This window comes from Schistocerca americana, chromosome X (assembly GCF_021461395.2).
Source record: "Schistocerca americana isolate TAMUIC-IGC-003095 chromosome X, iqSchAmer2.1, whole genome shotgun sequence".
NCBI classification, from domain to species: domain Eukaryota; kingdom Metazoa; phylum Arthropoda; class Insecta; order Orthoptera; family Acrididae; genus Schistocerca; species Schistocerca americana.
Window position 1 is genome coordinate 239,313,599 of NC_060130.1, and position 8,881 is coordinate 239,322,479.

The 8,881-nt window shown below is 41.0% G+C and overlaps 1 pseudogene; it reads left to right on the top strand.

The window, feature by feature from the left end:
• The first annotated feature begins 4,933 nt into the window (after positions 1-4,933).
• LOC124556997 lies at positions 4,934-5,051 on the top strand (annotated as a pseudogene).
• Positions 5,052-8,881: the final 3,830 nt, after the last annotated feature.

Below are 8,881 nucleotides of genomic sequence, written 5' to 3' on the forward strand. Positions count from 1 at the left end.
GCTTCCACCTCGGGTGAAGCTATCCTCTCAGAAAGGCAAATTCAGTCTCAAGCTGTATCCAGCCCATCAGTGTAGTCATGTTCTGGACCAAGTGCTAATTTATTTCCTTTTGTAATGCCCCCCCCCCCCCCCCAACTGCTTTTTATTTAACACAACCAATAAGCAAATGTTTTAATATTATGAAGCCGCTCACATTAAATAAAAGTGTGGCATTAGATGTACGGCTTTTAAAAGTGATTTACAGATAGTACTTTCCTTTCTCTATAGCTGCAGACACAGGATTTTAAAAAGTATATGTTATATGCTTTACTCAAATTTTAATTTACCAAGTCGAAAAACGTTGTCAAACTCTCTGATTCATGAGCTTTCGATAAAATTGTAAATGATTTGGCCACCGCAAAGGCAATCTACCTTACGTCTGTTGCGCAGACGAGTGTAAATAACATTAGTTTCCGTGCTCTCACTGCACATTTCATAGATGAGGAGAGTGGACTAAAGTCAAACCTTTTACAGTGCTCACAATTCGAAGACAGATGCACTGCAGAAAACATCTCAAACTGGGTAAAGCCTGTCATTGCCAAATACAATATCGATTAACTATAAAGCAATTTGCCTTATTGCTGCTAGCCTATTATCTGTTAGTACAGTTAATCTAATTTCTCTTAAATTCCTAATATTAATGTTATTGTTATCGTTTTTACATGTGACCAAGTGAAACATACGTTTTATCTACAAGCAACAGCATTACAGTTCTTCAGCGAATATCTGTATTTGTTGCACTGTGAGTTTTTAAGTTCACAACTTCTATACGAGTAGAAAACAAATTATCAGTTTGGCAGGCAGCATTACTTTTCTGACGATTCCTCAACGAAATGTGTGAATGTTTTGATACGCTTTTATAAGAAATGAAATCCGTTTATATTCACATTGTCCGGTTTTTACATTAAAAAGCGTTTATGTTTTATGACTTTTGCCACCTATAGTGATACTAGTATGTAAAGCAAGCAAAAGATTGCCAATTTACATTAAAGGAATTCCTGGGGAACTTTAATGGTTCACTCAACAAGAACAGGTTTTATAGATGTAATTAACAACCTATATTCACGTTTAGCTGTGTATGACGTTGTTAGCAGCCACATTTGTACCACGAATGATTTTCTTACTGACACATAAATCCAGTCAAGACCAGCTGGAAGTGTTATTCAGTGCCATGAGATGTCATGGAGGACCAGAATATGAATCCAGCACTCTGAACCTGCTTTCAAGAGATTTCAGTACACATTCAGATTGGTACATCTACTTGGTTGAATTGCTCAGCCATTGCATTAAATAACGACTTTGGTCAGAAACTTCATCCAGTTTCTTACATTTTGTCTTTGGCTAGAATATTCTAATGTTTCTAGTACTGGTATCTTGAACAGAAAAAACAGAGGTGGCTTCTCTGTTGTATCCAATGGTCACGTTTATCTGCAAAATAGGCCAGAAATTTTTAGACAAAAGCCTACTTTTAATGTGAAAAACCTTATAAAGAAGTTAGTGATGGTTCAAATGGCTCTGAGCACTATGGGACTCAACTGCTGAGGTCATTAGTCCCCTAGAACTTAGAACTAGTGAAACCTAACTAACCTAAGGACATCACAAACATCCATGCCCGAGGCAGGATTCGAACCTGCGACCGTAGCGGTCTTGCGGTTCCAGACTGCAGCGCCTTTAACCGCACGGCCACTTCGGCCGGCCAAGTTAGTGATCTCAGCTTTGCAGAACATAAGGAATGATGTTTTCCTTCAGCTGAATAAACATGTTTCAAACATTCCTCCCCATGATGATTACATTCATCAACAGAAAGGGAAAGCTGTATCCACTGAGTGTTTTAAAATAAGGCTGCATCATAAAGTGAGACTCAACAGCGAAAAGTTACAAAATGCTCTGATTCGGAATTTCCACACAAAAATAGCTCTGTTTAATAACACGTGATTTTGTGTTTGTTTTGAAAAATCCACAATACAGGGATATAAGTCTTGTATAATTGCTGTCTTTCTGTGACACCAATGTTCATAAATTAATTGCTTGTATATTGCCAACAGTTCTTCCATTTTTCTGTTGTGTTCATTGCTGTTCTAAGGAATCTATTGAAATTTTTGGCACCAGCCAGGAAGGCTAAATTTTAAGTCGCCAGAAACCATCTGTCGCTGAATACTTACTGGAAAATGTGGCAGCTTTTGTTCCCTAACACATATCACACAGACTATAGCAGATCCTCCTGAAGTTAATGCACTGCTATGGAACAGATAATGATTCTGTTAAACAGAGGCTGTTTACCTAGTAATGAATTATCCTCTGAGGCAGGGCACTTAAAATGAATCACATTTTTTTTCCACCAGAAGTGAACAGCGAGATTATTACGTAAAGCAAATAACCATAAAATGTGCAGAATGCTTTTAAGACTCTTGGAATTCTTCATGTACTTCCCAATACAGGTATGTACTCCTTAGTGGTTTTTCTTGTGGGCAACAAAAGTAGTTTCAGGTGAACTGTGATGTATAGTCACATAACAAGAGAAAAAAAAAGTGATCTTCCTGTACTCTTCGGCTTCTTGCCCTGTGTTCAGAGTGGAATTACTGATTCTGCTACAAAAGTATGGTATCAACAAGCTCCTATCTAATATGAAGCAAGAAATAGGTAATATCTACCAATTTAAACGAAAATTTCAATTAATTAACCACTCTTTATAGAAATATCTGGAGATCTAGATAAAAGGATTAAAAAGTTTTGTCAGTTACGTGGCAGGTAAGAGTGTTTGTTGTAACGCTGTACATCAAATAGTAATTGACAGACGGAAGCAGCTATTTTCCTTGATAAAAACGCGTATCATCAAGTAAATATCAAGTTACCAGTAGGAGATAATCAGCAGCTGTTTAGTACTTATATAACTGTGGAGGCAGCATCTTCTTTCAAAGTAGTAACTTTCTTTTTAATTTTCTTAGTTAAATGTATCTAGTGTAGACATGAATAACACTAATCAATTCGATAATAATGGTAATGCTGCTACAAATTAAGGTCTACAATTTGCTTGTCTTTTTTTGATATAGATTTGACTCATTCTACATCCATGAAGGTTCTCCTTCTTGGTGGAATTTAGTATCAGATCAGATTTTGTGCTTTGCACTAGATACATATATACTCAGAGAAGGACTGTTTTGCTTCCTGCAGATACGGCAAACTGACGAAAAATATCAGTTCTAAAATCGTACTATTTTACAGTCCTTGCAGAGATATTTCCGTGAGTCGAAAGTTAGGATGTATGTTGGTCCTTAGGAGTAAAACTCGATGAAATACTAAAGATTTTAAGATCACAGAACGTTAATATCTAAAGAACTACAAGAGTTTTATCTATAATCGTTTTCTAATATATTATTGTATATATTGTTTCGATATCCGTTCTGGATTAAGAAAAAGTCATAAAATATGGATGCTTACGCTGCGTAAAAACCAGAAATTAAGGATAGAAACGAATTTCATTTCTTATAAAAGCGTAACAAAACACATCAAACGTATTGTTGAGGATCGCCAGAAAAGTAATGCTGCCTGCCAGACTGATATTTTGTCTTCTACTCCTACAGAAGCTGTGTACTTAGACTCACGGTACAACAAAAATACGTTATCGCTGAAGAACTGTTATTCTGTTGCTTGTAAACAGAACTGTCAGTACGTTGCACATGGCCACGTATAAAAACACCATCGTATTTATATTAGGAATTTCGGAGAGATTAGGTTAACTGGACTACTAAATGTGTAATAGCAATATGGCAAGTTGTTTTATTGTTAAAATCAATACTTGATTTCAGTTATAAATGAGATAAACTGTAACCGTCAACTCCACTTCACATAGCTCACAATGATAGGAACTCGGGTCCCTGCCACGAATCACATGACTTAGCTGTTGGTTTCAAACCTCAACGCGGCAGAGATTGGAGCGTGCCCTGACTACTGAGCAAACCGTTAGATACCTCTGCGATGAAGTCATCGTGACATCAGCATCAACTGACTGGAAGTCTCTGCCTCTAGTTTCGTATGTTGCTACTCATGTTGAGTAGGCCACTCCCTTATGCTTTGCGTACATGTGTATTCACCTATGTAGTTTGCTTGTGTGTGTGTGTGTGTCATCATTTTCTTGTCGCGGTCGTCACCGTGTTCAGCTGTCTTCCCATCGTCTCAGCCACCAATGCAGACTACTCGCTGCCGCCACCTTCGCCTTCACTGCCGCTCCCATCCTCATCTGCTATCATTACATCATACCGGACGTCGCTGCCAACATTCCCCGCCGTCCCGGCGACGCTCCGCCGCCAGTAATTATCGTCGACCTACTGTTCTCTGTTTCCTTTGGCCCACAGGGGACACTCCAGCTTGTTATTTACACCACCCCCTCATCCACCCTCCCCTTCCAACAGTACCGTCCTCATCTGCTGTCGCCCTGTCCTTCTCAACCTCTTCTACGTCTTCTGCCACATCCTTTGCCTATCCTCCACGTCCAACTTTCCCCACACCAACCACCTCCTCTACAACTCCAGTCAGAATAACAACTTGCCGAGCAGTGGTGTAGCTATGTAACCAAGGGCAGCGGGGCAAAAATGAAATTGGGCCCTATTTAAACTAAATACTTTACGGATGCAAAACTACTCCACCATCAGCTCCTTACCGCCCACTGCGTGGCATAATAAGGCAAACTTACTTACTATCTAAGTAAATTATTATGTGTAACACAGCAGGTAATATTTGATCGTAGTTCCTAATACTATTAAAAACGTGAAAGTTTGTTCGCTTGTTACGCTTTCACGCAAGAACTACGTACTGGCTGTGTTTGGATGAATTTTTGCACAAGGATAGAGCTAGACCTGGATAGGACATAGGATACTTTCATACCGACAAAAGAATCGCCAACGGCCTTGCCGCAGTGGTAACACCAGTTCCCGTCAGATCACCGAAGTTAAGCGCTGTCGGGCTGGGCTAGCACTTGGATGGGTGACCGTCTGGTCTACCGAGCGCTGTCGGCGAGCGTGAGCCCTTGTCAGACAAAGTGAGCAGCTACTTGACTGACAAGGGGAAGGCCTCAGCAGACACGGCCAACTGATTCGGCTCAAATTTGGCAGGGCGCTTTTGTACAACCTAAAACGAAGTACTATGAGATATTTTGGGTCAACACCTCCGCGTTTTTGAGAAAAAATCACCCCTAAAGGTTATGACGAGCAATCGACTCAAAATTGGCGGGATCGGTAGATAATTGTAAATAAGGCACTTTTCATCATCAGGTATGGTATCCGAAAACGCACACTTCTCCAGAAATCGAGGTAAGAAACTTTTACAACTGCCGCTTCTGTACCCACCAATAGCGCAACGGCCAAGGTAACTACCTGGGAATCGGAGAACCCGGGTTAGAATCTCGAAGAAACCTAGCGGATGTTCTTCTTTTCGATTGCATTTTCCATATCTCAATTGCTAGGGATAGCAGGGTTAATAAGGTAGGTAAGTGAATAAGGGATCATAATAATAAGGTAGGCAAATAAATTTCTCAAACCTCTTGGGATAGTAAACAACTAAAATGTTACTCCTGATCACTTTTCCATGGCTCTTCCAGTCACTGTTACGTGTCCTCACTTTTCTTCGAACATATAGATGGATGGTACTTGTCATATCAACATTCGAAACAAATATACTCACGGCACCAAGAACATCTAATGAATGCAATCTTTCGACAGCTGCACTGTTCTTTCCGAAGAGTCGGCGGAAACAGACTTGGTTTCCATTTAAAAATATGTGTTTTTAGGGAATTAATTTTGATGCGTACCACGCATACGATATCATTGCCTGAAAAATCGGTGCTGAAAGTTGCTTATGAATTATGCTGTGAATAGTTATTGCATCCATGCGGTTTTGCAATTCCCGCTGGGTTTCCAGAAGCACACTGCAATTCTGAAGCCTGGAAATAAAGTTTTTAACCTGGCGATAGAAATAAACATCACACTGCTGGCAGACAGGTGTGCAGTTTGGCGGTACTACTTTTATTGTGCACGTCGGCTGACCTTCGCCATCTATAAACATTGTGTCATATATTGTAGTATTAATTTGTCCACTCCAGGAATCCAATATTAGACAAAACTTGTTATCAGAAACGTATGGTTTTAAAACATTCTCAAGAAATGTTCTATAAATCGCATTTGCCAGTTTCCCGGATTTAGAGCGGGTAATGTAAACATTTTTCAACAAGTCGGTTAAACGATTGACCTCTTCTGTAACCCGAGGACCAAATGTAACATTTGTTTCTTGTAAACCCTAGGCAACACTTTTCGAGAAGCTGTGATGGCACACTGCGCCGTGTACGAATGTTTTATTCGGTTTTTACTACCAACTGCGACAAGGGTTAGTTTTTCTCTCTTATGCGATAACGTGCGTCGAAAGTTCATCCGATACTCGCATCCAGTTTGATCAGTGTTGATCACATAGTCACGATTAAAACCGGTCATAAGTGACGCCGTTTGCGTGCTGAAAAGAGCCGCCACTTTCTGTATATCTTCAATATTTTGTACCTCCTTATGAGAGACGTATTTAGTGACGTGCCGTTGACGGATTGTATACTCCGATTTGAAATTTCTTGCCCAAGATAATGATGCACCAAACGTAATTTCCTTGTTGGTCGTATATTGAAGCGCTGCACCTGCAGCCCACTTCTGAAGTATTCTCGTTGTTACATTCTCGTTCGACAACGAGATTCGATAAATCGGTCGTATGTCCACTTATTTATCCCCTGGTATTTGTTGTATCTTGTCCCTCCTTTAACGATATCACTTTCCCACAATTTCAAGTCCTTCTTCCTTTTCAGGGCTGTTGTTGGTCCATTGTTCTGCAGTGTTTCTAAGTTCCAATTTGGATGATTCCTGGCTAGCGCTACCGCCTTTACTTTTACTTCAAGGGGTGTAGCGCCGTAGTTCAATACATAGTTTAGTAACCGGTTCGTAATACTCATCGGGAACAGAAGAAGCACATATTCCCAGTGACGTGGAGATTTCCAAAGTGTTATGACTAGTCGGGATATCTTCCACTGAATCATCTTCTGCTTCGTCTTCATGGTATAGTACTTCAGTATCAACAAAATTCATTTCGTTCGTCAGCTCCAAAAATCGCTCGACGATAGCCGCTCCTATCAATCTGGAACGCCGAGAAACATAACTGCCTGCTTCCGGTAGTGCATTGATAATGAATCTGTATTGCAACACTTTTACAAGCCAAAACACAGCGTCGGTATCTCCCCGCTTGCCATCGTCTGTGACAGGCTTCCAACTAGGTATACTACAGCGCTAGTCGAAGAGTGTACATCCTCCACTATTCAGATTATGCACTTGAAGGATATGACACAACAAACAATAACTAGTTACTACGGCATAAACAGACGAGCTAATTACTACAAACTACAAACAGTACTCGTCATATGTTGCTTATGGAAGAACACTGTATTCATTCACAAAACGTATTTCATTCGGCGCATTAACGATGGAAAAATGACTACATGTATCCGCGAGGTTCGCGGCAGCCTAATGAGGGAAACCAACTCTTTCCGATTGGATTCTATAAGGTTCGTGCTGGACACCTTCACTCTTCCAGGTTCACAACTATGATATGACGAAGAGGCAACCGGGACAACGTAACTCTCCCCGCGTGCATTCTGTCCCGTGCCTCGCTGTAAACAAGAGTGTGGGTACAGAAGCGCCAGTTGTAAAAGTTTCTTTTCTCGATTTCTGGAAAAGTTTGCGTTTGCGGACCCCATACCTGATGATGAAAAATGCTCTATTTACAATTATCTATCGATCCCTCCAATTTTGAGTCGATTGCTCGTCATAATCTTTAGGAGTGATTTTCTCGAAATTGCGGGGGTGTTGACCCAAAATATCTTACAGTCCTTCGTTTTAGGTTGTACACAAGCGACCTGACAAATTTGAGCCGAATCGGTTGGCCGTGTCTGAGGCCTTCCCCTTGTGAGGAGTAGCGGCTCCGGTCACGAAAACTGACAACGGCCACGAGAGCGGTGTGCTGACCGCATGCCCCTCCGTATCCGCATCCAGTGACACCCCTGGGCTGAGAGGATGACACGGCAGCCGGTCGCTACCGTTGTGCTTTCCAAGGCCTGTTTGGATGGAGATGAAAGAATCCCATGCGATAATGTTCAGTGTTGGTCCATACTAGGCGAAGTCAAGGGCTGAAGTATTAGTCAGCCATGAAAACATTGCCCCTTGCCGCGAAGTACTTTGGGAACAGTCAAGTCCGGACTAGCGCCCGCGGAGGCACAGAGGTGCGGGGAGGCGGGCTATTGTCACTGCCGGCAACTCACTCTCACTGAACTAACTCACTCTCGCTAAACTAGTGTGCTGTGAGCTCAGTGCGCCATACTTATCAACCTGATTTCGTCTAGAGCTATGACTTCCGACTGGCAATTGTCGGTAAGCGTCGGAGGCAGGGGCCAAGTTATCGTGACTGTAGTAGATTGCAGTAAATAAGACAGGTAGAAAATAAAACGAAGGACACAATTTTATTTTAACAACTTATTTTAAATCTTTTCTGGCTTTAGTTCTTGCAAAATCATCAACGAGTACCGTTAAATCTAGACTTGATGCGTCCTTGTTTTCGACTGCTACGAGTGCCAAATGTTGAAATTGAGCTTGACCCATACTATTCCTTAAATAAGTTTTAACTATTTTTAATTTGCTGAATGATCTTTTGGCTTTTGCGGGAGTGACAGATATTGTATAAAATAACAAAATTGCGGTAAACACTTCCGTAATGTCACATTCTAGCATTGCATATTTAGTTACAATTTCCTCATATAATTGGTGAT